Source organism: Stegostoma tigrinum, chromosome 28 (genome assembly GCF_030684315.1).
Source record: "Stegostoma tigrinum isolate sSteTig4 chromosome 28, sSteTig4.hap1, whole genome shotgun sequence".
Classification (NCBI taxonomy): Eukaryota; Metazoa; Chordata; class Chondrichthyes; order Orectolobiformes; family Stegostomatidae; genus Stegostoma; species Stegostoma tigrinum.
The window spans coordinates 3,261,242-3,281,815 of record NC_081381.1 but is presented as its reverse complement, the minus strand read 5'-3'; positions in this window follow the sequence as shown (position 1 = coordinate 3,281,815).

Here is a 20,574-nt window from a genome sequence, read left to right as displayed (position 1 = left end):
GAGGGCGAGATACAGAGGGCGAGAAACAGAGGGGCTGAAACAGAGGGGCTGAAACAGTAGGGCTGAAACAGAGGGGCTGAAACAGAGGGCGAGAAACAGAGGGGCTGAAACAGAGGGGCTGAAACAAAGGGGCTGAAACAGAGGGGTTGAAACAAAGGGCGAGAAACAGAGGGCGAGAAACAGAGGGCGAGAAACAGAGGTGCTGAAACTGAGGGGCTGAAACAGAGGTGCTGAAACAGAGGGCGAGAAACAGAGGGCGAGAAAGAGAGAGCGAGAAACAGAGGGCGAGAAACAGAGGGGCTGAAACAGAGGGGCTGAAACAGAGGGGCTGAAACAGAGGGGCTGAAACAGAGGGCGAGAAACAGTGGGCGATTAACAGAGGGCGAGAAACAGAGGAGCTGAAACAGAGTGGCTGAAACAGAGGGGCTGAAACAGAGGGCGAGAAACAGAGGGCAAGAAACAGAGAGCGAGAAACAGACGGCGAGAAACAGAGGGCGAGAAACAGAGGGGCTGAAAAAGAGGGGCTGAAACAGAGGGGCTGAAACAGAGGGGCTGAAACAGAGGTCGAGAAACAGAGGGGCTGAAACAGAGGGCGAGAAACAGAGGGGCTGTAACAGAGGGGCTGAAACAGACGGGCTGAAACAGAGGGCCTGCAACAGAGGGCGAGAAAGAGAGGGGCTGAAAGGGAGGGCGAGAAACAGAGGTGCTGAAACAGAGGGCAAGAAACAGAGGGGCTGGAACTGAGGGGCAGAAACAGAGGGGCTGAAACAGAGGGCGAGAAACAGAGGGCGAGAAACAGAGGGGCTGAAACAGAGGGGCTGAAACAGAGGGCGAGAAACAGAGGGCGAGAAACAGAGGTCGAGAAACAGAGGGCGAGAAACAGAGGGGCTGAAACAGAGGTGCTGAAACAGAGGGGCTGAAACAGAGGGGCTGAAACTGAGGGGCTGAAACAGAGGGACTGAAACAGAGGGCGAGAAACAGTGGGCGAGAAACAGAGGGGCTGAAACAGAGGGACTGAAACAAAGGGGCTGAAACAGTTGGGCTGAAACTGAGGGCGAGAAACAGAGGGCGAGAAACAGAGGGCGAGAAACAGAGGGGCTGAAACAGAGGGGCTGAAACAGAGGTGCTGAAACAGAGGGCGAGAAACAGAGGGCGAGAAACAGAGAGCGAGAAACAGAGGGCAAGAAACAGAGGGCGAGAAACAGAGGGCGAGAAACAGAGGGGCTGAAACAGAGGGGCTGAAACAGAGGGGCTGAAACAGAGGGGCAGAAACAGAGGGGCTGAAACAGAGGGCGAGAAACAGAGGGCGACAAACAGAGAGCGAGAATCAGAGGGGCTGAAACAGAGGGGCTGAAACAGAGGGGCTGAAACAGAGGGGCTGAAACAGAGGGGCTGAAACAGAGGGCGAGAAACAGAGGGCGAGAAACAGAGGGGCTGAAACAGAGGGGCTGATACAGAGGGGCTGAAACAGAGGGGCTGAAACAGAGGGCGAGAAACAGAGGGGTTGAAACAGAGGGGCTGAAACAGAGTGCGAGAAACAGAGGGGCTGAAACAGAGGGCGAGAAACAGAGGGGCTGAAACAGAGGGGCTGAAACAGAGGGGCTGAAACAGAGGGGCTGAAACAGAGGGTCTGAAACAGAGGGCGAGAAACAGAGGGGCTGAAACAGAGGGGCTGAAACAGATGGCGAGAAACAGAGGGGCTGAAACAATGGGCGAGAAACAGAGGGGCTGAAACAGAGGGCGAGAAACAGAGAGCGAGAAACAGAGGGCGAGAAACAGAGGACGAGAAACAGAGGGCCAGAAACAGAGGGGCTGAAACAGAGGGGCTGAAACAGAGGGGCTGAAACAGAGGGGCTGAAACAGAGGGCGAGAAACAGAGGGCGAGAAACAGAGGGCGAGAAACAGAGGGGCTGAAACAGAGGGGCTGAAACAGAGGTGCTGAAACAGAGGGCGAGAAACAGAGGGCGAGAAACAGAGAGCGAGAAACAGAGGGCAAGAAACATAGGGCGAGAATCAGAGGGGCTGAAACAGAGGGGCTGAAACAGAGGGGCTGAAACAGAGGGGCTGAAACAGAGGGGCAGAAACAGAGGGGCTGAAACAGAGGGCGAGAAACAGAGGGCGACAAACAGAGAGCGAGAAACAGAGGGCGAGAAACAGCGGGCGAGAAACATAGGGCGAGAATCAGAGGGGCTGAAACAGAGGGGCTGAAACAGAGGGGCTGAAACAGAGGGTGCGAAACAGAGGGGCTGAAACAGAGGGCGAGAAACAGAGGGCGAGAAACAGAGGGGCTGAAACAGAGGGGCTGATACAGAGGGGCTGAAACAGAGGGGCTGAAACAGAGGGCGAGAACAGAGGGGTTGAAACAGAGGGGCTGAAACAGAGTGCGAGAAACAGAGGGGCTGAAACAGAGGGCGAGAAACAGAGGGGCTGAAACAGAGGGCGAGAAACAAAGGGCGAGAAACAGAGGTGCTGAAACAGAGGGGCTGAAACAGAGGGGCTGAAACAGAGGGTCTGAAACAGAGGGCGAGAAACAGAGGGGCTGAAACAGAGGGGCTGAAACAGATGGCGAGAAACAGAGGGGCTGAAACAGTGGGCGAGAAACTGAGTGGCTGAAACAGAGGGCGAGAAACAGAGAGCGAGAAACAGAGGGCGAGAAACAGAGGGCGAGAAACAGAGGGCGAGAAACAGAGGGGCTGAAACAGAGGGGCTGAAACAGAGGGGCTGAAACAGAGGGGCTGAAACAGAGGGCGAGAAACAGAGGGCGAGAAACAGAGGGGCTGAAACAGAGGGGCTGATACAGAGGGGCTGAAACAGAGGGGCTGAAACCGAGGGGATGAAACAGAGGGGCTGAAACAGAGGGGCTGAAACAGAGGGGCTGAAACAGAGGGCGAGAAACAGAGGGCGAGAAACAGAGAGCGAGAAACAGAGGGCGAGAAACAGAGGACGAGAAACAGAGGGCGAAAAACAGAGGGGCTGAAACAGAGGGGCTGAAACAGAGGGGATGAAACAGAGGGGCTGAAACAGAGGGGCTGAAACAGAGGGGCTGAAACAGAGGGCGAGAAACAGAGGGCGAGAAACAAAGAGCGAGAAACAGAGGGCGAGAAACAGAGTGCGAGAACCAGAGTGGCTGAAACAAAGGGGCTGAAACAGAGGGGCTGAAACAGAGGGCTTGAAACAGAGGGCGAGAAACAGAGGGCGAGAAACAGAGGGGCTGAAACAGAGGGGCTGAAACAGAGGGGCTGAAACAGAGGGGCTGAAACAGAGGGCGAGAAACAGAGGGGCTGAAACAGAGGGGCTGAAACAGAGGGGCTGAAACAGAGGGGCGGAAACAGAGGGGCTGAAACAGAGGGACTGAAACAGAGGGCCTGTAACAGAGGGCGAGAAACGGAGGGGCTGAAACAGAGGGCGAGAAACAAAGGGCGAGAAACAGAGGTGCTGAAACAGAGGGGCTGAAACAGAGGGCGAGAAACTGAGGGGCTGAAACAGAGGGGCTGAAACAGAGGGCGAGAAACAGAGGGGCTGAAACAGAGGGGCTGAAACAGATGGCGAGAAACAGAGGGGCTGAAACAGTGGGCGAGAAACAGAGGGGCTGAAACAGAGGGCGAGAAACAGAGAGCGAGGAACAGAGGAGCTGAAACAGAGGGGCTGAAACAGAGGGCGAGAAACAGAGGGCGAGAAACAGAGAGCGAGAAACAGAGGGCGAGAAACAGAGGGCGAGAAACAGAGGGGCTGAAACAGAGGGGCTGAAACAGAGGGGCTGAAACAGAGGGCGAGAAACAGAGGGCGAGAAACAGAGGGCGAGAAACAGAGGGCGAGAAACAGAGGGGCTGAAACAGAGGGGCTGAAACAGAGGGGCTGAAACAGAGGGCGAGAAACAGAGGGCGAGAAACAGAGGGCGAGAAACAGAGGGCGAGAAACAGAGGGGCTGTAACAGAGGGGCTGAAACAGAGGGGCTGAAACAGAGGGGCTGAAACAGAGGGCGAGAAACAGAGGGGCTGAAACAGAGGGGCTGAAACAAAGGGGCTGAAACAGAGGGGCTGAAACAGAGGGCGAGAAACAGAGGGCGAGAAACAGAGGGCGAGAAACAGAGGGGCTGAAACAGAGGGGCTGAAACAGAGGTGCTGAAACAGAGGGCGAGAAACAGAGGGCGAGACAGAGAGAGCGAGAAACAGAGGGCGAGAAACAGAGGGGCTGAAACAGAGGGGCTGAAACAGAGGGGCTGAAACAGAGGGGCTGAAACAGAGGGCGAGAAACAGTAAACGAGAAACATAGGGCGAGAAACAGAGGGGCTGAAACAGAGGAGCTGAAACAGAGGGGCTGAAACCGCGGGCATGAAACAGAGGGCGAGAAACAGAGGGGCTGAAACAGAGGGGCTGAAACAGAGGGGCTGAAACAGAGGGGCTGAAACAGAAGGGCTGAAACAGAGGGCGAGAAACAGTGGGCGAGAAACAGAGGGCGAGAAACAGAGGGGCTGAAACAGAGGGGCTGAAACAGAGGGGCTGAAACAGAGTGCGAGAAACAGAGGGCGAGAAACAGAGAGCGAGAAACAGAGGGCGAGAAACAGAGGGCGAGAAACAGAGGGCGAGAAACAGAGGGGCTGAAACAGAGGGGCTGAAACAGAGGGGCTGAAACAGAGGGGCTGAAACAGAGGGGCTGAAACCGCGGGCATGAAACAGAGGGCGAGAAACAGAGGGGCTGAAACAGAGGGGCTGAAACAGAGGGGCTGAAACAGAAGGGCTGAAACAGAGGGCGAGAAACAGTGGGCGAGAAACAGAGGGCGGGAAACAGAGGGGCTGAAACAGAGGGGCTGAAACAGAGGGGCTGAAACAGAGGGCGAGAAACAGAGGGCGAGAAACAGAGAGCGAGAAACAGAGGGCGAGAAACAGAGGGCGAGAAACAGAGGGCGAGAAACAGAGGGGCTGAAACAGAGGGGCTGAAACAGAGGTGCTGAAACAGAGGGGCTGAAACAGAGGGCGAGAAACAGAGGGCGAGAAACAAAGAGCGAGAAACAGAGGGCGAGAAACAGAGGGCGAGAAACAGAGGGCGAGAAACAGAGGGGCTGAAACAGAGGGGCTGACACAGAGGGGCTGAAACAGAGGGCGAGAAACAGAGGGCGAGAAACAGAGGGCGAGAAACAGAGGGGCTGAAACAGAGGGGCTGAAACAGAGGGGCTGAAACAGAGGGGCTGAAACAGAGGGCGAGAAACAGAGGGGCTGAAACAGAGGGGCTGAAACAGCGGGGCTGAAACAGAGGGGCGGAAACAGAGGGGCTGAAACAGAGGGACTGAAACAGCGGGGCTGAAACAGAGGGCGAGAAACAGAGGGGCTGAAACAGAGGGCGAGAAACAAAGGGCGAGAAACAGAGGTGCTGAAACAGAGGGGCTGAAACAGAGGGGCTGAAACAGAGAGGCTGAAACAGAGGGCGAGAAACAGAGGGGCTGAAACAGAGGGGCTGAAACTAATGGCGCGAAACAGAGGGGCTGAAACAGTGGGCGAGAAACAGAGGGGCTGAAACAGAGGGCGAGAAACAGAGAGCGAGGAACAGAGGAGCTGAAACAGAGGGGCTGAAACAGAGGGCGAGAAACAGAGGGCGAGAAACAGAGAGCGAGAAACAAAGGGCGAGAAACAGAGGGCGAGAAACAGAGGGGATGAAACAGAGGGGCTGAAACAGAGGGGCTGAAACAGAGGGCGAGAAACAGAGGGCGAGAAACAGAGGGCGAGAAACAGAGGGCGAGAAACAGAGGGGCTGAAACAGAGGGGCTGAAACAGAGGGGCTGAAACAGAGGGGCTGAAACAGAGGGCGAGAAACAGAGGGGCTGAAACAGAGGGGATGAAACAAAGGGGCTGAAACAGAGGGTCTGAAACAGCGGTCGAGAAACAGTTGCCGAGAAACAGAGGGCGAGAAACTGAGGGGCTGAAACAGAGGGGCTGAAACAGAGGGCGAGAAACAGAGGGCGAGATAGAGAGAGCGAGAAACAGAGGGCGAGAAACAGAGGGGCTGAAACAGAGGGGCTGAAACAAAGGGGCTGAAACAGAGGGGCTGAAACTGAGGGCGAGAAACAGAGGGCGAGAAACAGAGGGCGAGAAACAGAGGGGCTGAAACAGAGGGGCTGAAACAGAGGGCGAGAAACAGAGGGCGAGAAACAGAGGGCGAGAAACAGAGAGCGAGAAACAGAGGGCAAGAAACAGAGGGCGAGAAACAGAGGGCGAGAAACAGAGGGGCTGAAACAGAGGGGCTGAAACAGAGGGGCTGAAACAGAGGGGCAGAAACAGAGGGGCTGAAACAGAGGGAGAGAAACAGAGGGCGAGAAACAGAGAGCGAGAAACAGAGGGCGAGAAACAGAGGGCGAGAAACAGAGGGCGAGAATCAGAGGCGCTGAAACAGAGAGGCTGAAACAGAGGGGCTGAAACAGAGGGGCTGAAACAGAGGGGCTGAAACAGAGGGCGAGAAACAGAGGGCGAGAAACAGAGGGGCTGAAACAGAGGGGCTGATACAGAGGGGCTGAAACAGAGGGGCTGAAACAGAGAGTCTGAAACAGAGGGCGAGAAACAGAGGGGCTGAAACAGAGGGGCTGAAACAGAGGGGCTGAAAAAGAGGGCGAGAAACAGTTGGGCTGAAACAGAGGGCGAGAAACAAAGGGCGAGAAACAGAGGGCGAGAAACAGAGGGGCTGAAACAGAGGGGCTGAAACAGAGGGTCTGAAACAGAGGGGCTGAAACAGAGGGGATGAAACAGAAGGCGAGAAACAGAGGGGCTGAAACAGAGGGGCTGAAACAGAGGGGCTGAAACAGAGGGGCTGAAACAGAGGGGCTGAAACAGAGGGTGAGAAACAGTGGGTGAGAAACAGAGGGCGAGAAACAGAGGGGCTGAAACAGAGGGGCTGAAACAGAGGGGCTGAAACAGAGGGCGAGAAACAGAGGGCGAGAAACAGAGAGCGAGAAACAGAGGGCGAGAAACAGAGGGCGAGAAACAGAGGGCGAGAAACAGAGGGGCTGAAACAGAGGGGCTGAAACAGAGGGGATGAAACAGAGGGGCTGAAACAGAGGGGCTGAAACAGAGGGGCTGAAACAGAGGGCGAGAAACAGAGGGCGAGAAACAAAGAGCGAGAAACAGAGGGCGAGAAACAGAGGGCGAGAAACAGAGGGCGAGAACCAGAGGGGCTGAAACAGAGGGGCTGAAACAGAGGGGCTGAAACAGAGGGCGAGAAACAGAGGGCGAGAAACAGAGGGCGAGAAACAGAGGGGCTGAAACAGAGTGGCTGAAACAGAGGGGCTGAAACAGAGGGGCAGAAACAGTGGGCGAGAAACAGAGGGGCTGAAACAGAGGGGCTGAAACAGAAGGGCTGAAACAGAGGGGCGGAAACAGAGGGGCTGAAACAGAGGGACTGAAACAGAGGGGCTGTAACAGAGGGCGAGAAACAGAGGGGCTGAAACAGAGGGCGAGAAACAAAGGGCGAGACACAGAGGTGCTGAAACAGAGGGGCTGAAACAGAGGGCGAGAACCAGAGGGGCTGAAACAGAGGGGCTGAAACAGAGGGCGAGAAACAGAGGGGCTGAAACAGAGGGGCTGAAACAGATGGCGAGAAACAGAGGGGCTGAAACAGTGGGCGAGAAACAGAGGGGCTGAAACAGAGGGCGAGAAACAGAGAGCGAGGAACAGAGGAGCTGAAACAGAGGGGCTGAAACAGAGGGCGAGAAACAGAGGGCGAGAAACAGAGAGAGAGAAACAGAGGGCGAGAAACAGAGGGCGAGAAACAGAGGGGCTGAAACAGAGGGGCTGAAACAGAGGGGCTGAAACAGAGGGCGAGAAACAGAGGGCGAGAAACAGAGGGCGAGAAACAGAGGGCGAGAAACAGAGGGGCTGAAACAGAGGGGCTGAAACAGAGGGGCTGAAACAGAGGGGCTGAAACAGAGGGCGAGAAACAGAGGGGCTGAAACAGAGGGGCTGAAACAAAGGGGCTGAAACAGAGGGGCTGAAACAGAGGGCGAGAAACAGAGGGCGAGAAACAGAGGGCGAGAAACAGAGGGGCTGAAACAGAGGGGCTGAAACAGAGGTGCTGAAACAGAGGGCGAGAAACAGAGGGCGAGAAAGAGAGAGCGAGAAACAGAGGGCGAGAAACAGAGGGGCTGAAACAGAGGGGCTGAAACAGAGGGGCTGAAACAGAGGGGCTGAAACAGAGGGCGAGAAACAGTGGGCGAGAAACAGAGGGCGAGAAACAGAGGAGCTGAAACAGAGTGGCCTAAACAGAGGGGCTGAAACAGAGGGCGAGAAACAGAGGGCGAGAAAAAGAGAGCGAGAAACAGACGGCGAGAAACAGAGGGCGAGAAACAGAGGGGCTGAAAAAGAGGGGCTGAAACAGAGGGGCTGAAACAGAGGGGCTGAAACAGAGGGCGAGAAACAGAGGGGCTGAAACAGAGGGGCTGAAACAGATGGCGAGAAACAGAGGGGCTGAAACAGAGGGGCTGAAACAGAGGGGCTGAAACAGAGGGGCTGAAACAGATGGGCTCAAACAGAGGGCGTGAAACAGAGGGGCTAAAACAGAGGGGCTGAAACAGAGGGGCTGAAACAGAGGGCGAGAAACAGAAGGCGAGAAACAGAGGGTCTGAAACAGAGGAGCTGAAACAGAGGGGCTAAAACAGAGGGTCTGAAACAGAGGGGCTGCAACAGAGGGCGAGAAACAGAGGGGCGGAAACAGAGGGCGAGAAACAGAGGGGCTGAAACAGAGGGCGAGAAACAGAGGGGCTGTAACAGAGGGGCTGAAACAGACGGGCTGAAACAGAGGGCCTGCAACAGAGGGCGTGAAAGAGAGGGGCTGAAAGAGAGGGCGAGAAACAGAGGTGCTGAAACAGAGGGCAAGAAACAGAGCGGCTGGAACTGAGGGGCAGAAACAGAGGGGCTGAAACAGTGGGCGAGAAACAGAGGGCGAGAAACAGAGGGGCTGAAACAGAGGGGCTGAAACAGAGGGGCTGAAACAGAGGGCGAGAAACAGAGGGCGAGAAACAGAGGTCGAGAAACAGAGGGCGAGAAACAGAGGGGCTGAAACAGAGGTGCTGAAACAGAGGGGCTGAAACAGAGGGGCTGAAACAGAGGGGCTGAAACAGAGGGACTGAAACAGAGGGCGAGAAACAGTGGGCGAGAAACAGAGGGGCTGAAACAGAGGGACTGAAACAAAGGGGCTGAAACAGTTGGGCTGAAACTGAGGGCGAGAAACAGAGGGCGAGAAACAGAGGGCGAGAAACAGAGGGGCTGAAACAGAGGGGCTGAAACAGAGGTGCTGAAACAGAGGGCGAGAAACAGAGGGCGAAAAACAGAGAGCGAGAAACAGAGGGCAAGAAACAGAGGGCGAGAAACAGAGGGCGAGAAACAGAGGGGCTGAAACAGAGGGGCTGAAACAGAGGGGCTGAAACAGAGGGGCAGAAACAGAGGGGCTGAAACAGAGGGCGAGAAACAGAGGGCGACAAACAGAGAGCGAGAAACAGAGGGCGAGAAACAGAGGGCGAGAAACAGAGGGCGAGAATCAGAGGGGCTGAAACAGAGGGGCTGAAACAGAGGGGCTGAAACAGAGGGGCTGAAACAGAGGGGCTGAAACAGAGGGCGAGAAACAGAGGGCGAGAAACAGAGGGGCTGAAACAGAGGGGCTGATACAGAGGGGCTGAAACAGAGGGGCTGAAACAGAGGGCGAGAAACAGAGGGGTTGAAACAGAGGGTCTGAAACAGAATGCGAGAAACAGAGGGGCTGAAACAGAGGGCGAGAAACAGAGGGGCTGAAACAGAGGGGCTGAAACAGAGGGGCTGAAACAGAGGGGCTGAAACAGAGGGTCTGAAACAGAGGGCGAGAAACAGAGGGGCTGAAACAGAGGGGCTGAAACAGATGGCGAGAAACAGAGGGGCTGAAACAGTGGGCGAGAAACAGAGGGGCTGAATCAGAGGGCGAGAAACAGAGAGCAAGAAACAGAGGGCGAGAAACAGAGGGCGAGAAACAGAGGGCGAGAAACAGAGGGGCTGAAACAGAGGGCGAGAAACAGAGGGCGACAAACAGAGAGCGAGAAACAGAGGGCGAGAAACAGAGGGCGAGAAACAGAGGGCGAGAATCAGAGGGGCTGAAACAGAGGGGCTGAAACAGAGGGGCTGAAACAGAGCGCGAGAAACAGAGGGCGAGAAACAGATTGGCTGAAACAGAGGGGCTGATACAGAGGGGCTGAAACAGAGGGGCTGAAACAGAGGGCAAGAAACAGAGGGGATGAAACAGAGGGGCTGAAACAGAGGGGCTGAAACAGAGGGGCTGAAACAGAGGGGCTGAAACAGAGGGGCTGAAACAGAGGGCGAGAAACAGAGGGCGAGAAACAGAGGGGCTGAAACAGAGGATCTGAAACAGAGGGGCTGAAACAGAGGGCGAGAAACAGAGGGCGAGAAACAGAGGGCGAAAAACAGAGGGCGAGAAACAGAGGGCGAGAAACAGAGGGGCTGAAACAGAGGTGCTGAAACAGAGGGGCTGAAACAGAGGGGCTGAAACATATGGGCTGAAACAGAGGGGCTGAAACAGAGGGCGAGAAACAGAGGGCGAGAAACAGAGGGGCTGAAACAGAGGGACTGAAACAGAGGGGCTGCAACAGAGGGCGAGAAACAGAGGGGCGGAAACAGAGGGCGAGAAACAGAGGGGCTGAAACAGAGGGCGAGAAACAGAGGGGCTGTAACAGAGGGGCAGAAACAGACGGGCTGAAACAGAGGGTCTGCAACAGAGGGCGAGAAAGAGAGGGGCTGAAAGAGAGGGCGAGAAACAGAGGTGCTGAAACAGAGGGCAAGAAACAGAGTGGCTGGAACTGAGGGGCAGAAACAGAGGGGCTGAAACAGAGGGCGAGAAACAGAGGGCGAGAAACAGATGGGCTGAAACAGAGGGGCTGAAACAGAGGGGCTGAAACAGAGGGCGAGAAACAGAGGGCGAGAAACAGAGGGCGAGAAACAGAGGGCGAGAAACAGAGGGGCTGAAACAGAGGTGCTGAAACAGAGGGGCTGAAACAGAGGGGCTGAAACAGAAAGGCTGAAACAGAGGGGCTGAAACAGAGGGCGAGAAACAGTGGGCGAGAAACAGAGGGGCTGAAACAGAGGGGCTGAAACAAAGGGGCTGAAACAGAGGGGCTGAAACTGAGGGCGAGAAACAGAGGGCGAGAAACAGAGGGGCTGAAACAGAGGGGCTGAAACAGAGGGCGAGAAACAGAGGGCGAGAAACAGAGGGCGAGAAACAGAGAGCGAGAAACAGAGGGCAAGAAACAGAGGGCGAGAAACAGAGGGCGAGAAACAGAGTGGCTGAAACAGAGGGGCTGAAACAGAGGGGCCTAACAGAGGGGCAGAAACAGAGGGGCTGAAACAGAGGGCGAGAAACAGAGGGCGAGAAACAGAGAGCGAGAAACAGAGTGCGAGAAACAGAGGGCGAGAATCAGAGGGTCTGAAACAGAGGGGCTGAAACAGAGGGGCTGAAACAGAGGGGCTGAAACAGAGGGGCTGAAACAGAGGGCGAGAAACAGAGGGCGAGAAACAGAGGGGCTGAAACAGAGGGGCTGATACAGAGGTGCTGAAACAGAGGGGCTGAAACAGAGGGCGAGAAACAGAGGGGCTGAAACAGAGGGGCTGAAACAGAGTGCGAGAAACAGAGGGGCTGAAACAGAGGGCGAGAAACAGAGGGGCTGAAACAGAGTGCGAGAAACAAAGGGCGAGAAACAGAGGTGCTGAAACAGAGGGGCTGAAACAGAGGGGCTGAAACAGAGGGTCTGAAACAGAGGGGCTGAAACAGAGGGAATGAAACAGAAGGCGAGAAACAGAGGGGCTGAAACAGAGGGGCTGAAACAGAGGGGCTGAAACAGAGGGGCTGAAACAGAGGGCGAGAAACAGTGGGCGAGAAACAGAGGGGTTGAAACAGAGGGGCTGAAACAGAGTGCGAGAAACAGAGGGGCTGAAATAGAGGGGCTGAAACAGAGGGGCTGAAACAGAGGGCGAGAAACAGAGGGCGAGAAACAGAGAGCGAGAAACAGAGGGCGAGAAACAGAGGACGAGAAACAGAGGGCGAGAAACAGAGGGGCTGAAACAGAGGGGCTGAAACAGAGGGGATGAAACAGAGGGGCTGAAACAGAGGGGCTGAAACAGAGGGGCTGAAACAGAGGGCGAGAAACAGAGGGCGAGAAACAAAGAGCGAGAAACAGAGGGCGAGAAACAGAGGGCGAGAAACAGAGGGGCTGAAACAGGGGGGCTGACACAGAGGGGCTGAAACAGAGGGCGAGAAACAGAGGGCGAGAAAAAGAGGGCGAGAAAGAGAGGGGCTGAAACAGAGTGGCTGAAACAGAGGGGCTGATACAGAGGGGCTGAAACAGAGGTCGAGAAACAGAGGGGCTGAAACAGAGGGGCTGAAACAGAGGGCGAGAAACAGAGAGCGAGGAACAGAGAGCGAGAAACAGAGGGCGAGAAACAGAGGGCGAGAAACAGAGGGGCTGAAACAGAGGGGCTGAAACAGAGGGGCTGAAACAGAGGGCGAGAAACAGAGGGCGAGAAACAGAGGGCGAGAAACAGAGGGCGAGAAACAGAGGGGCTGAAACAGAGGGGCTGAAACAGAGGGGCTGAAACAGAGGGGCTGAAACAGAGGGCGAGAAACAGAGGGCGAGAAAGAGAGAGCGAGAAACAGAGGGCGAGAAACAGAGGGGCTGAAACAGAGGGGCTGAAACAGAGGGGCTGAAACAGAGGGGCTGAAACCGAGGGCGAGAAACAGTGGGCGAGAAACAGAGGGCGAGAAACAGAGGAGCTGAAACAGAGTGGCTGAAACAGAGGGGCTGAAACAGAGGGCGAGAAACAGAGGGCGAGAAACAGAGAGCGAGAAACAGAGGGCGAGAAACAGAGGGCGAGAAACAGAGGGGCTGAAAAAGAGGGGCTGAAACAGAGGGGCTAAAACAGAGGGCGAGAAACAGAGGGGCTGAAACAGAGGGGCTGAAACAGATGGCGAGAAACAGAGGGGCTGAAACAGTGGGCTAGAAACAGAGGGGCTGAAACAGAGGGCGAGAAACAGAGAGCGAGGAACAGAGGAGCTGAAACAGAGGGGCTGAAACAGAGGGGCTGAAACAGAGGGCGAGAAACAGAGGGCGAGAAACAGAGGGCGAGAAACAGAGGGCGAGAAACAGAGGGGCTGAAACAGAGGGGCTGAAACAGAGGGGCTGAAACAGAGGGGCTGAAACAGAGGGCGAGAAACAGAGGGCGAGAAAGAGAGAGCGAGAAACAGAGGGCGAGAAACAGAGGGGCTGAAACAGAGGGGCTGAAACAGAGGGGCTGAAACAGAGGGGCTGAAACCGAGGGCGAGAAACAGTGGGCTAGAAACAGAGGGCGAGAAACAGAGGAGCTGAAACAGAGTGGCTGAAACAGAGGGGCTGAAACAGAGGGCGAGAAACAGAGGGCGAGAAACAGAGAGCGAGAAACAGAGGGCGAGAAACAGAGGGCGAGAAACAGAGGGGCTGAAAAAGAGGGGCTGAAACAGAGGGGCTAAAACAGAGGGCGAGAAACAGAGGGGCTGAAACAGAGGGGCTGAAACAGATGGCGAGAAACAGAGGGGCTGAAACAGTGGGCGAGAAACAGAGGGGCTGAAACAGAGGGCGAGAAACAGAGAGCGAGGAACAGAGGAGCTGAAACAGAGGGGCTGAAACAGAGGGCGAGAAACAGAGGGCGAGAAACAGAGAGAGAGAAACAGAGGGCGAGAAACAGAGGGCGAGAAACAGAGGGGCTGAAACAGAGGGGCTGAAACAGAGGGGCTGAAACAGAGGGCGAGAAACAGAGGGCGAGAAACAGAGGGCGAGAAACAGAGGGCGAGAAACAGAGGGGCTGAAACAGAGGGGCTGAAACAGAGGGGCTGAAACAGAGGGGCTGAAACAGAGGGCGAGAAACAGAGGGGCTGAAACAGAGGGGCTGAAACAAAGGGGCTGAAACAGAGGGGCTGAAACAGAGGGCGAGAAACAGAGGGCGAGAAACAGAGGGCGAGAAACAGAGGGGCTGAAACAGAGCGGCTGAAACAGAGGTGCTGAAACAGAGGGCGAGAAACAAAGGGCGAGAAAGAGAGAGCGAGAAACAGAGGGCGAGAAACAGAGGGGCTGAAACAGAGGGGCTGAAACAGAGGGGCTGAAACAGAGGGGCTGAAACAGAGGGCGAGAAACAATGGGCGAGAAACAGAGGGCGAGAAACAGAGGAGCTGAAACAGAGTGGCTGAAACAGAGGGGCTGAAACAGAGGGCGAGAAACAGAGGGCGAGAAAAAGAGAGCGAGAAACAGACGGCGAGAAACAGAGGGCGAGAAACAGAGGGGCTGAAAAAGAGGGGCTGAAACAGAGGGGCTGAAACAGAGGGGCTGAAACAGAGGGCGAGAAACAGAGGGGCTGAAACAGAGGGGCTGAAACAGATGGCGAGAAACAGAGGGGCTGAAACAGAGGGGCTGAAACAGAGGGGCTGAAACAGAGGGGCTGAAACAGAGGGGCTGAAACAGATGGGCTCAAACAGAGGGCGTGAAACAGAGGGGCTAAAACAGAGGGGCTGAAACAGAGGGGCTGAAACAGAGGGCGAGAAACAGAAGGCGAGAAACAGAGGGTCTGAAACAGAGGAGCTGAAACAGAGGTGCTGAAACAGAGGGTCTGAAACAGAGGGGCTGCAACAGAGGGCGAGAAACAGAGGGGCGGAAACAGAGGGCGAGAAACAGAGGGGCTGAAACAGAGGGCGAGAAACAGAGGGGCTGTAACAGAGGGGCTGAAACAGACGGGCTGAAACAGAGGGCCTGCAACAGAGGGCGAGAAAGAGAGGGGCTGAAAGAGAGGGCGAGAAACAGAGGTGCTGAAACAGAGGGCAAGAAACAGAGCGGCTGGAACTGAGGGGCAGAAACAGAGGGGCTGAAACAGTGGGCGAGAAACAGAGGGCGAGAAACAGAGGGGCTGAAACAGAGGGGCTGAAACAGAGGGGCTGAAACAGAGGGCGAGAAACAGAGGGCGAGAAACAGAGGTCGAGAAACAGAGGGCGAGAAACAGAGGGGCTGAAACAGAGGTGCTGAAACAGAGGGGCTGAAACAGAGGGGCTGAAACAGAGGGGCTGAAACAGAGGGACTGAAACAGAGGGCGAGAAACAGTGGGCGAGAAACAGAGGGGCTGAAACAGAGGGACTGAAACAAAGGGGCTGAAACAGTTGGGCTGAAACTGAGGGCGAGAAACAGAGGGCGAGAAACAGAGGGCGAGAAACAGAGGGGCTGAAACAGAGGGGCTGAAACAGAGGTGCTGAAACAGAGGGCGAGAAACAGAGGGCGAGAAACAGAGAGCGAGAAACAGAGGGCAAGAAACAGAGGGCGAGAAACAGAGGGCGAGAAACAGAGGGGCTGAAACAGAGGGGCTGAAACAGAGGGGCTGAAACAGAGGGGCAGAAACAGAGGGGCTGAAACAGAGGGCGAGAAACAGAGGGCGACAAACAGAGAGCGAGAAACAGAGGGCGAGAAACAGAGGGCGAGAAACAGAGGGCGAGAATCAGAGGGGCTGAAACAGAGGGGCTGAAACAGAGGGGCTGAAACAGAGGGGCTGAAACAGAGGGGCTGAAACAGAGGGCCAGAAACAGAGGGCGAGAAACAGAGGGGCTGAAACAGAGGGGCTGATACAGAGGGGCTGAAACAGAGGGGCTGAAACAGAGGGCGAGAAACAGAGGGGTTGAAACAGAGGGTCTGAAACAGAGTGCGAGAAACAGAGGGGCTGAAACAGAGGGCGAGAAACAGAGGGGCTGAAACAGAGGGGCTGAAACAGAGGGGCTGAAACAGAGGGGCTGAAACAGAGGGTCTGAAACAGAGGGCGAGAAACAGAGGGGCTGAAACAGAGGGGCTGAAACAGATGGCGAGAAACAGAGGGGCTGAAACAGTGGGCGAGAAACAGAGGGGCTGAATCAGAGGGCGAGAAACAGAGAGCAAGAAACAGAGGGCGAGAAACAGAGGGCGAGAAACAGAGGGCGAGAAACAGAGGGGCTGAAACAGAGGGGCTGAAACAGAGGGGCTGAAACAGAGGGGCTGAAACAGAGGGCGAGAAACAGAGGGCGAGAAACAGAGGGCGAGAAACAGAGGGGCTGAAACAGAGGGGCTGAAACAGAGGTGCTGAAACAGAGGGCGAGAAACAGAGGGCGAGAAACAGAGAGCGAGAAACAGAGGGCAAGAAACAGAGGGCGAGAAACAGAGGGCGAGAAACAGAGGGGCTGAAACAGAGGGGCTGAAACAGAGGGGCTGAAACAGAGGGGCAGAAACAGAGGGGCTGAAACAGAGGGCGAGAAACAGAGGGCGACAAACAGAGAGCGAGAAACAGAGGGCGAGAAACAGAGGGCGAGAAACAGAGGGCGAGAATCAGAGGGGCTGAAACAGAGGGGCTGAAACAGAGGGGCTGAAACAGAGGGGCTGAAACAGAGGGGCTGAAAGAGAGGGCGAGAAACAGAGGGCGAGAAACAGAGGGGCTGAAACAGAGGGGCAGATACAGAGGGGCTGAAACAGAGGGGCTGAAACAGAGGGCGAGAAACAGAGGGGTTGAAACAGAGGGGCTGAAACAGAGTGCGAGAAACAGAGGGGCTGAAACAGAGGGCGAGAAACAGAGGGGCTGAAACAGAGGGCGAGAAACAAAGGGCGAGAAACAGAGGTGCTGAAACAGAGGGGCTGAAACAGAGGGGCTGAAACAGAGGGTCTGAAACAGAGGGCGAGAAACAGAGGGGCTGAAACAGAGGGGCTGAAACAGATGGCGAGAAACAGAGGGGCTGAAACAGTGGGCGAGAAACAGAGGGGCTGAAACAGAGGGCGAGAAACAGAGAGCGAGAAACAGAGGGCGAGAAACAGAGGGCGAGAAACAGAGGGCGAGAAATAGAGGGGCTGAAACAGAGGGGCTGAAACAGAGGGGCTGAAACAGAGGGGCTGAAACAGAGGGCGAGAAACAGAGGGCGAGAAACAGATTGGCTGAAACAGAGGGGCTGATACAGAGGGGCTGAAACAGAGGGGCTGAAACAGAGGGCAAGAAACAGAGGGGATGAAACAGAGGGGCTGAAACAGAGGGCGAGAAACAGAGGGGCTGAAACAGAGGGGCTGAAACAGAGGGGCTGAAACAGAGGGCGAGAAACAGAGGGCGAGAAACAGAGGGGCTGAAACAGAGGATCTGAAACAGAGGGGCTGAAACAGAGGGCGAGAAACAGAGGGCGAGAAACAGAGGGCGAAAAACAGAGGGCGAGAAACAGAGGGCGAGAAACAGAGGGGCTGAAACAGAGGTGCTGAAACAGAGGGGCTGAAACAGAGGGGCTGAAACATATGGGCTGAAACAGAGGGGCTGAAACAGAGGGCGAGAAACAGAGGGCGAGAAACAGAGGGGCTGAAACAGAGGGACTGAAACAGAGGGGCTGCAACAGAGGGCGAGAAAAAGAGGGGCGGAAACAGAGGGCGAGAAACAGAGGGGCTGAAACAGAGGGCGAGAAACAGAGGGGCTGTAACAGAGGGGCAGAAACAGACGGGCTGAAACAGAGGGTCTGCAACAGAGGGCGAGAAAGAGAGGGGCTGAAAGAGAGGGCGAGAAACAGAGGTGCTGAAACAGAGGGCAAGAAACAGAGTGGCTGGAACTGAGGGGCAGAAACAGAGGGGCTGAAACAGAGGGCGAGAAACAGAGGGCGAGAAACAGATGGGCTGAAACAGAGGGGCTGAAACAGAGGGGCTGAAACAGAGGGCGAGAAACAGAGGGCGAGAAACAGAGGGCGAGAAACAGAGGGCGAGAAACAGAGGGGCTGAAACAGAGGTGCTGAAACAGAGGGGCTGAAACAGAGGGGCTGAAACAGAAAGGCTGAAACAGAGGGGCTGAAACAGAGGGCGAGAAACAGTGGGCGAGAAACAGAGGGGCTGAAACAGAGGGGCTGAAACAAAGGGGCTGAAACAGAGGGGCTGAAACTGAGGGCGAGAAACAGAGGGCGAGAAACAGAGGGCGAGAAACAGAGGGGCTGAAACAGAGGGGCTGAAACAGAGGGCGAGAAACAGAGTGCGAGAAACAGAGGGCGAGAAACAGAGAGCGAGAAACAAAGGGCAAGAAACAGAGGGCGAGAAACAGAGGGCGAGAAACAGAGTGGCTGAAACAGAGGGGCTGAAACAGAGGGGCCTAACAGAGGGGCAGAAACAGAGGGGCTGAAACAGAGGGCGAGAAACAGAGGGCGAGAAACAGAGAGCGAGAAACAGAGGGCGAGAAACAGAGGGCGAGAATCAGAGGGGCTGAAACAGAGGGGCTGAAACAGAGGGGCTGAAACAGAGGGGCTGAAACAGAGAGGCTGAAACAGAGGGCGAGAAACAGAGGGCGAGAAACAGAGGGGCTGAAACAGAGGGGCTGATACAGAGGTGCTGAAACAGAGGGGCTGAAACAGAGGGCGAGAAACAGAGGGGCTGAAACAGAGGGGCTGAAACAGAGTGCGAGAACCAGAGGGGCTGAAACAGAGGGCGAGAAACAGAGGGGCTGAAACAGAGGGCGAGAAACAAAGGGCGAGAAACAGAGGTGCTGAAACAGAGGGGCTGAAACAGAGGGGCTGAAACAGAGGGTCTGAAACAGAGGGGCTGAAACAGAGGGAATGAAACAGAAGGCGAGAAACAGAGGGGCTGAAACAGAGGGGCTGAAACAGAGGGGCTGAAACAGAGGGGCTGAAACAGAGGGCGAGAAACAGTGGGCGAGAAACAGAGGGGTTGAAACAAAGGGGCTGAAACAGAGTGCGAGAAACAGAGGGGCTGAAATAGAGGGGCTGAAACAGAGGGGCTGAAACAGAGGGCGAGAAACAGAGGGCGAGAAACAGATAGCGAGAAACAGAGGGCGAGAAACAGAGGACGAGAAACAGAGGGCGAGAAACAGAGGGGCTGAAACAGAGGGGCTGAAACAGAGGGGATGAAACAGAGGGGCTGAAACAGAGGGGCTGAAACAGAGGGGCTGAAACAGAGGGCGAGAAACAGAGGGCGAGAAACAAAGAGCGAGAAACAGAGGGCGAGAAACAGAGGGCGAGAAACAGAGGGGCTGAAACAGAGTGGCTGACACAGAGGGGCTGAAACAGAGGGCGAGAAACAGAGGGCGAGAAAAAGAGGGCGAGAAAGAGAGGGGCTGAAACAGAGTGGCTGAAACAGAGGGGCTGAAACAGAGGGGCTGAAACAGAGGTCGAGAAACAGAGGGGCTGAAACAGAGGGGCTGAAACAGAGGGCGAGAAACAGAGAGTGAGGAACAGAGAGCGAGAAACAGAGGGCGAGAAACAGAGGGCGAGAAACAGAGGGGCTGAAACAGAGGGGCTGAAACAGAGGGGCTGAAACAGAGGGCGAGAAACAGAGGGCGAGAAACAGAGGGCGAGAAACAGAGGGCGAGAAACAGAGGGGCTGAAACAGAGGGGCTGAAACAGAGGGGCTGAAACAGAGGGGCTGAAACAGAGGGCGAGAAACAGAGGGCGAGAAAGAGAGAGCGAGAAACAGAGGGCGAGAAACAGAGGTTTTGAAACAGAGGGGCTGAAACAGAGGGGCTGAAACAGAGGGGCTGAAACCGAGGGCGAGAAACAGTGGGCTAGAAACAGAGGGCGAGAAACAGAGGAGCTGAAACAGAGTGGCTGAAACTGAGGGGCTGAAACAGAGGGCGAGAAACAGAGGGCGAGAAACAGAGAGCGAGAAACAGAGGGCGAGAAACAGAGGGCGAGAAACAGAGGGGCTGAAAAAGAGGGGCTGAAACAGAGGGGCTAAAACAGAGGGCGAGAAACAGAGGGGCTGAAACAGAGGGGCTGAAACAGATGGCGAAAAACTGAGGGGCTGAAACAGTGGGCCTGAAACAGAGGGGCTGAAACAGAGGGGCTGAAACAGAGGGGCTGAAACAGAGGGGCTCAAACAGAGGGCGAGAAACAGAGGAGCTGAAACAGAGGGGCTGAAACAGAGGGGCTGAAACAGAGGGCGAGAAACAGAAGGCGAGAAACAGAGGGTCTGAAACAGAGGAGCTGAAACAGAGGGGCTGAAACAGAGGGGCTGAAACAGAGGGGCTGCAACAGAGGGCCAGAAACAGAGGGCCGGAAACAGAGGGCGAGAAACAGAGGGGCTGAAACAGAGGGCGAGAAACAGAGGGGCTGTAACAGAGGTGCTGAAACAGACGGGCTGAAACAGAGGGTCTGCAACAGAGGGCGAGAAAGAGATGGGCTGAAAGAGAGGGCGAGAAACAGAGGTGCTGAAACAGAGGGCAAGAAACAGAGTGGCTGGAACTGAGGGGCAGAAACAGAGGGGCTGAAACAGAGGGCGAGAAACAGAGGGCGAGAAACAGAGGGGCTGAAACAGAGGGGCTGAAACAGAGGGGCTGAAACAGAGGGCGAGAAACAGAGGGCGAGAAACAGAGGGCGAGAAACAGAGGGCGAGAAACAGAGGGGCTGAAACAGAGGTGCTGAAACAGAGGGGCTGAAACAGAGGGGCTGAAACAGAGGGGCAGAAACAGAGGGGCTGAAACAGAGGGCGAGAAACAGTGGGCGAGAAACAGAGGGGCTGAAACAGAGGGGCTGAAACAAAGGGGCTGAAACAGAGGGGCTGAA